At 44.5% G+C, this 8,903-nt stretch overlaps 1 protein-coding gene and 1 pseudogene across 4 annotated transcripts in view; both read left to right on the forward strand.

The window, feature by feature from the left end:
* ST3GAL3 (ST3 beta-galactoside alpha-2,3-sialyltransferase 3) overlaps positions 1-8,903 on the forward strand; it is a 317,828-nt gene that overhangs the window by 236,631 nt on the left and 72,294 nt on the right. The window lies entirely within an intron of this gene.
* LOC102835650 lies at positions 5,729-6,143 on the forward strand (annotated as a pseudogene).

Genomic DNA, 8,903 nt, shown 5'->3' on the forward strand with positions numbered 1-8,903 from the left:
AACGTGGCATCAGGATTGAAGGAAGACTCATTAACAACCTGCAATATGAAGATGATACAACCTTGCTTGCTGAAAGAGAAGAGGACTTAAAATACTTACTGATGAAGATCAAAGAGCACAGCCTTCAGAATGAATTGCATCTCAATGTCAAGAAAACAAAAATCCTCACCACTGGACCAGTAAGCAACATTCTTATCAACAAAGAAAAGATTGAAGTTATCAAAGACTTCATTCTGCTTGGATCAACTGTCACCACTCATGGAAGCAGCAGTCAAGAAATCAAATGACATATTGCTGCACAAGACCTTTTTAAAGTGTTGAGGAGCAAAGATGACAGCTTGAGGACTAAGATGCGCCTGACCCAAGCCATGATATTTTCAGTACCCTCATATGTATGCGAAAGCTGGACAGTGTGTAAGGAAGACCATAGAAGAATTGATGCATTTGCGTTATGGTGTTGGAGAAGAATATTGGAAATACAGCCAGAGTGCTCCTTGAAGGCCAGGATGGCCAAACTTCGTCTCTCATACTTCGGACATGTTGTTAGGAGGAACCATTCGCTGGAGAAGAATATCGTATTTGGTAAGGTGGAGGGTCAGAGAAGAAGAGGAAGACCACCAGCATAGTGCCGATGCAAGTTGCCAACATTAATGGGCTCAAACATGGCAACAATTGTAAGGTTGGCCCAGGACCGAGCAGTGTTTCATTCTGTTGTACATAGAGGTCGCTATGAGTCGGTACTGAATCAACGGCACCTAACACAACAGAGTTCTAGAAAGAACACCAACCTTGGAATCAGAAATCCTGTGTTTCAGATCTGGCCGAACACTTTCTCACCCTGGACAAATCACTTAAACTCTTTGAATACCAGTTTCTTTATTTGTAAAATAGGTAAAATGCCTACCTTCCTTACTTCAAAGGTTTTTTGTGAGGATGAAATGAGGTTGTGTAATGAAAAACAGTAAATAAATGTAAGTTGATAATTATTTCATACGTGTTTATTGATAATCTGCTAATGTATAAATAAGCACTGTGGGTGGTACAAAGAAGAGTCACATGAGCTGTGTTGCATTTTAATCCAGCTGGACGCTGGGATATGCCTCCAGTCTGTAACAGTCACAGTGCAGGCAAAGCGCAAAGGAGCCCACCTCTAGAAGGTGTAGAAGTTAGCTCTCAAGGGCCCAGGGAAAGACAGAGTGAAGGTTGAGAACAGTTTATTTTTGCTGGTCTCATTGAAAATGATAAAAATCAAACCAGTTGCTGACGAGTTGAGTCCACTGCAGGTTGACTCCCTGTGTGTCAGAATAGAAGGAAGTGTGCTGCATAGAGTTTTCAGTGACTCTGACCTTTCTGAAGCAGGGCACCAAGACTTTCCTCTGAGGTATCTCTTGGTGAATTTGAGGTGCCCAACTTTCTGTTAGTAGCCAAACCACAAACCTTTATATTTGTGCTACCCACTAGCTCCATAGTTGAGAACTCTGGGAGACAAGGAAGAAGCGGGAGCTTAGAGGATGGAATTAATGACAGTGGAATCCTTGGCGAGAGCTGCGTCTCTGAAGTAGTGGGGACAGATGCTAGTTGGCAGCAAGCTAAATTATGAGGTGAGAACAAGTAGTATATTTTGATTCCCAATGAGAAGAAACCTGTATTCAGAGAAGAAAATTGAAAATATGGAAGAGAATAATGGAATAATTGATGGAATAAGTTTCATAAGAACAATAAGGGGAGGAATTGACCTTTGACCTCAAGAGGGATACTTCTGGTATTCCATAGCAGGAGAGGGTGGTAGAAGTACATATACATTTTTTCTGCTTCTTTTGTTTTTCAGTTTTATTTTCTAAACTCATGTTAACTCAAGTATTTTACCCTATGGCAAGCTGTATAAAGTTTCTCAACGAGTATCTAGTACATATAAGTTTATAAGTGCAAAATAAAGAAGGTAAAGTGATTCTCTTCTGATAACTGTTATACTTTGGGGAAGCAGGCGATAAGATCAAGTACTGAATATGAAAGGGTGGTAAGGTTAGAAGTTAGCGATTACCGGATGTAAGGGCCGCTGTGGAGAATGGAATAGACTGCTGATAGCGATCACCAATGTTTGTCAAGCAGCAGAGCAAGCTTGCCAGTGGTACCATCTATGTGGCTTACTGACCCATGTGTAGAAGCTCAAGAATCATAGGAATTCCCAGCTGCCCGGGTTAGGTTTCGGCGCGGGCAGCGGGGCGGAGCTGGTCCCGTTGTGCTGCGGCTCCGCGCGGCCTGCAGTCCCGGGCCCACACCCCGCGCCGCCCGCCCGCCATGAGGAGCCCGACCCCGCCGCCCCCTGCCCGGACGCCATCCGCGAGGGCTGGTTCCGCGAGACCTGCAGCCTGTGGCCCGGCCAGGCCTTGTCGCTGCAGGTGGAGCTGCTGCTGCACCGTCAGCGCTCGCGGTACCAGGACATCCTTGTCTTCCGCAGTAAAACCTACAGCAACGTGCTGGTATTGGACAGCGTCATCCAGTGCACAGAGAGGGACGAGTTCTCCTATCAAGAAATGATTGCCAACCTGCCCCTCTGCAGCCACCCCAACCCACACAACGCTCTGATCATTGGAGGCGGGGACAGGGTGTCCTGCGGGAAGTAATGAAGCACCCCTCCGTGGAGACCGTGGTCCAGTGTGAAATTGATGAGGATGTTATTCAAGTCTCTAAGAAGTTCCTGCCAAGTATGGCTGTTGGTACTCCAGCTCAAAGCTGACCCTCCACATGGGTGATGATTTTGAGTTCATGGAACAGAACCAAGATGCCTTCGATGTTATCATCACTGACTCCTTAGACCCCATGGGCCCTGCTGAGAGCCTCTTCAAAGGAATCCTATTACCAGCTCATGAAGACCGCCCTCAAGGTGGACGGCATTCTCTGCTGCCAAGGCGAGTGCCAGTGGCTGCACCTGGACCTCATCAAGGAGATGGCGGCAGTTCTGAAAATCACTCTTCCCAGTGGTGGCCTACGCCTACTGCACCATTCCCACCTACCCCAGTGGCCAGATCGGCTTCATGCTGTACAGCAAGAACTCGAGCACCAACTTCCGGGAGCCTGTGCAGCCGCTGACACAGACTCAGGTGGAGCAGAGACAGCTGTGATACAACAATTCCGAAGTGCACCGGGCCGCCTTTGTGCTGCCTGAGTTTGCTCATAAGGCCCTGAGTGATGTGAGCTGAGCCCAGAGCTGCCTCCACCACTGTCACCCAGAAACCTCGGACTAGGGAGCCTCCGGGTATCCGGGCCTCCCCAGCCCCACACAAGACCCTCTGCGGGCTCTTACCCACCAACCAAGTGTTACCAGCCCCAGAATGCTACCCGGCCTGCCCTGCTGGGCAGACTGTCTCTTTCTCTCTGTGTAGAATCCAGCCTCCAGTCTATACCAGCTGTAGACAGTGCCTTCTCTGCCTTCTGTCCCCTCGCTCACCAAACATGTGTATTTATAACAACAACAAAAAAAAAGAATCATAGGAATTCCCGATGGTATTTCCTAGGAAATTCATGTGTAGTAAATAAGCTCTATTCCTAAAGTTATGAGAAACGTGCTAGGGGTCAGGGTAGCAGTAAGAGCCACTTCACAGGGAACAGCCAAAATGGATTGTGCCAGGTAAGCACTGGCTAAGAATGCTGAGTTCCCAGGACCCTCCCAGTGGGGACAATAGCCATCTCTAGTGGATATAGTAGTCCAGCCTCTTTAGACTTAGGTGGTCAAAGTACTGTAACCTAGAGTGTTCCAGAAGAACCTCAATAGGGAATTCTAGAGAACGGGGCTAGGGAGACAGCTAAGCAATGCTGCTTAAACCTTTGAGACTGACGCTTTAGCCCATAGGGGGTGGCTGCTGGGAATGCACTGACAAGGGGGTTTGGAAGAGGCTGGAGTTTGAGGCTGGGCTTTTGACAGGGGAATCTGGTCTTCTGACTCCTTCAGATTCCTAGTTAGAGCAATGAGGCTCACATTTAACCAGATCATTGTCTGGGAGTAGGATCAGCACTGGACTGTGAACTACAGATCAGCAGTTCAAACGCACGAACTGCTCCTCAGAAACCCAATACAAGGCTGCTATGAGTCGGAACCGACTCAACGACACTTAACAACAACAGTGTCTGAGAGTAGAACAGAATCTGGGGCAAGGTTGAGAGCTCCTGGTGGGGCTGCCAGTGGCTAAGTAGTAAGACAGTCACTGTCATCAGCCTTGCCTCTGACGTGGCATTCCCTGAGGGAGAAGCAGGGCATGACTGATACCAAAACTGGGAGGGGAGAGGAGAGAGGGAGGTGGAGGAAACTGACAGTTATTGAGCAATATGGTGTGCCGCAAGCTTTGCATGCCTTATCTCATTTCATCTTCAGAATAGTTCATGAGGTCGTAAGTATTATTAATCTCATCTTACCTTGGTTCATTCAACAAATATATATTGAGTGCTTGCTTTGTGTCAACTATGGCTCTAGGTGCTAGAGATACATCAATGAACAAAACAGACAAACATTCCTGCCTTCATGAAGCCTATGTTCTAGCAGAGAAGCAGACTGAAAAGAAGACATCAAACTAAAATAGTGGGACATGCTAGAGAAAGCTACAGCAGGAATGGAGAATAGAGAGCTGGAGATTAGCTTGCCATATGGGATAAGGTAGCTTGGAAAGGCTTCCCTAAGCCTTTAGGTAAAAACTTGAAGGAAGTTAGGGAGCATCTGAGGGAAGTCTTCCAGGCAAAGAAGATCCAGTACAAAGCTCTGAGGTGGAATCCCAAACCAGGAAAGAGGCGCATGTTGCTGGAGTGGGAGATAATAAGGAGAGTGGAGGCAGAGAATTACGAGATCTGAGTCATGAGGATGTAAGTCTGTAAGGATGGAGGTGTCTGAGCAGAGTAGTAACTTGTATTAAAAAGGGCTCTCTGGCTGCCTAGATGAGAAGGGAGTGCTGAGAGGAAGGGAGTTCTCTCAGGAGAACTATTAGGAGGCTATTGTAATAATAAATACATTAGGAGGTTATTGTAATAAACCTCTGGAGAGGTGAGGGTGCTGGGGACAGCATGGAAGCCATGGAGGTGGTAAGAGATGGCTCATTCTGGGTATATTCGGAAGGCAGACTGGCAGGTTTATTAATAGCTCAGCTGTGGAAAGGAGAAAAAGGCAGGAGTCTAGGATTCCTGCAGGTGTTTAGCCTGAACAACTAAAAGAATAAAGGTGCCATTTACAAAGACAGAAAAATGACTGCAAGAAGAATGGGATTTGGGGACAGTGTCAGGAATCCCCAGGAGTCCTGGTGCAGCACTGTGAGAGAAAGTACTGGATCGCAGGGTCTTTCTGAACGCAAGGTCCATAGTTCAAACTCACCAACCGCTCCTTGGAAACACTATACAGGATCGCTATGAGTCGGAACTGACTCGATGGCACTTAGCAATAACAAGAATCAGGAATCCTTGGTGTGGTGCTCTGGGATAAACACTGAACTGCTAACTGCAAAGTCAGCTATTCAAATCCAACCCTATACACAGTCACTATGATTCATAAGCATCTCGATGGCACTTAACAACAACAATGATCAAGAATTAAGTTTTGAACATGTGAAGTTAGACATTAAAGTAGAAGATGTCAAGAAGGCCAGGGAGTATACAAATCTGAATATACAAGGCTGGAAATAAAAATTTATAGCTATAAAAACAGATGTGATCAGCAGGCGTAAGCATTACTTTCAGGAGAACCAATGTGATGGGGGAAGTGGAGCAAAAGAAGAAGTGGACCTTCAGCAAGTTCACCTACCATGGTGTGGACCTCGACCAGCTGCTGGACATGTCCTTTGAGCAGCTGATGCAGTTGTACAAGGCGCAACAATGGCAGTGGCTGAACCGCGGTGTGCGTGGGACACAGCACTCCAAAGATCAAAAAGGAGGCACCGCCCATGGAGAAGTCTGAGGAGGTAGAGACGCATCTGCAGAACATGATCATTCTGCCCAAGATGGTAGGCAGCATGATGGGCATGTAAAACGGCAAGACCTTCAACCAGGTGGAGATCAAGCCTGAGATGATTGGCCACTACCTGAGCAAGTCCTCCATCACCTGCAAGCTTGTCATCCGGCTTGGCATTGGAGCCACCCACTTCTCCCGCTTCATCCCACTCAAGTAGATCAGTAAAGGCTCCAACTCTTTAAAAAAAAAGGATGAGATAACTAAATAAGTAACTGTAGATGGAGAATAGAAGCAAAGAGAGTCCTAGGGCATACTAACATTTACTGTTCCAGGAGGTAAAGAAGAAACAGCAAAGGAAATAGACTACTTTCCTAAACACCAATTCCCTAGGAAGTACAATCAGGATCCTTGTTGGTGAATCAATACTCCAGCCTCTTTAAAATGAGATACTAATATCAGCACAGTGGGGTACAATAGAAACAAGTAAATGTTTCTAGAGGAGTGATTCATTGTGTAAAATGTTTGCTGATTGGTAGGGAGACACTAATTTATTATACAAACTAAGATTTTTTTGAGAATGAAAGTAGATGCTTCTAATAATTACTCTAGAATAAACCAAGATTGTCCAGGCAAATCAGGATGTATGGTTACCCTACTGATAGGTCAAGAATTCATCACTGGATTCAACAATTGTGAAAGTTATTGGTAACCTTGAAGGATCCATTTAAAAGAATAATTAAGATGAGTTCTAATCAGAAATGAGAGGAGAGAGGGGAGTTGTCAAGTCTAGTAATGCAAAGAGGGCTTCTATAAAGGAAAAGGGAGAAATGGGTTGTGGCCGAATCTAGTGAGTAGTTATATAGTGGTCATTATACTATTCTTTCAGCTTTTCTGTATGTTTAGATTTTTTCTTCATGATATAAAATTAGAAAAATAAAAATTTTAGAGCTTTATTTTAAAAAAGAGTGGGCTAATTGGGAGAAAGCATATGTATTTATGCTAATAGGAATAATCCAGAATTGAGGTGAGGCAGGGGTGAAGACATTGAAGAAATGTCCTTAAATAAATGGAAAGGGTCAAACGTTACAGGCCACAAGCAGCCCTTAGTTAGGAATAGGAACATTTCAGATAGGAAAGAAAGTAGAGAAGGTAGGCATGCATGCAGGCACGTGGTAAAAGTGGTGGCATTGATCTTGTAGAAAGTTTCTCTGATTGGTTCTGACTTCTCAGTATAATAAGAAGGTCAGCTATTTAGAATGAGGCTGCAGAAGGTTATATTAGAAGTGTAAAGGTTTGGGAGAAAGCATAAATAACCATCTAAGAGAACGGGAGAATGAATAGGCTAGTAACATGCAATATGACTGCTAGGCAACATAGGGCCTCCAGAGGTTCTGAACCAAACCAAACTAAACCAAACCTATTACCATTGAGACAATTTCAACTCCTAGCATCCCTTTAGGACATAATAGGTCTCCCCACAGGGTTTCCAAGACTGTAAATCTTTACAAAAGCAGACAGCCACATCTTTCTTAGAAGTCAAGCAGTTATACCACTCCACCACCAGGACTCCTGAATTAGTGGTCAAGAATTAACTGTGAGACCAGCCCAGCATGATTGTGTTTGTCTCCAGCCACATTCAACTGTGTAGACAGAAACATGCCCACAGTAGGGAAAAAGTTTAATTTAGATAAAATTTTGTGTTTTAGCCAAGTGAAACGGGCAAGGAAGTTGAGGATGAAGGCAAGGGAGTGATTAGAATGATTGATATGAAATTTAAGCTGGGTGAGAATTGCAGTAGGAACATAGGAAGTGAAGGACAATGAGAAACTAGTAGAATTCATTACTTTAAGACACTGTGGAATATGAGAATGAGATGTTTGAACCTGAAGCTCAGGAAAGCTTTAGTTATTTATAATGATCCAGTCTGGAATGTAATTTAGGACTAAATAGTTCAAGTAGAGCAGAGAATAATAAAATCACTAAAGGAGAGGATGGTGGATTCAACTATCTTCGTCGCCAGCTGGCACGTTAGAGAGGGAGCTAAGCCAATACGCAGTCATACGTAGTACTGTGAAAGTGATAATGCAGAAAGCATTGAGGCCAAGGGAACCCCAGACTTGAGCACTTAATTCACTTTACAAAGGAATTGTTGAGCAAAGTCTTCCTGGTGGCCAGAGCAGAGACCTGTGGATAGCTGTAATATAGTAGGATCCAAAACCTGTAAGGTCTTCTGTGCTTTATGAGGAGTTTAGCCTTTATCTTCAGGATAATGACGAGCCATTGGAGGGCTTAAGATTTGTGAAACATTCCTTCTATAGTTTGGAAAATGGATAGGTGGTTGGAGACCAGTTGCGATAGCAGTCAGTGGTAGGGTTGGAAAGAAGCAGCTTTCCAGATTTGTGCCATTTCCTGCATATTCTGAGCCCTTTTGCTTACTCTCTTACTATATAGAGGAAAAAACATAGAGTACAGGGACTTGTTCCTGCCTGCTTCCTTTCCCAATGAAATCTAGAGTCCCTCCTGACTGAATCCTACCTATATTCTGAGAAGCTCTCTTGCCATTTTTTTTCCTCTTGTGGGTCCACAGATGAGGTCCAGGGACTCACTGAGTAACCTTGGTGCTGCTTAAAGCCCACAAACAGAGGACTCAGGTTACTATGTGGCATGGGTGAGATTATGGAAGTAAAATATTTTACAAACCATGAAGTACTATATAAATACTCATTTCCTGATTATTAATTATAGCATAGGGGTAGTAGATAATATCGTTCTGGAAAATAAACTGTATTTTCATGCATTAAAAATATTTATTGTAGAAGAGAGGGCATCTGCACAAGAACACCCACACTTGCAGATAATACCCACTTGACCTGGCTTCAATGACTAAATGATCAGAGCTCAACCAGAAGAAGAAAGAAGAGGGGGAAAAAGCGTAATCTGATACAATTTGATGAACTTGACCTACACCTATGGATGC

This window comes from Chrysochloris asiatica, unplaced genomic scaffold, assembly GCF_000296735.1.
Source record: "Chrysochloris asiatica unplaced genomic scaffold, ChrAsi1.0 scaffold00026, whole genome shotgun sequence".
Taxonomy (NCBI): domain Eukaryota; kingdom Metazoa; phylum Chordata; class Mammalia; order Afrosoricida; family Chrysochloridae; genus Chrysochloris; species Chrysochloris asiatica.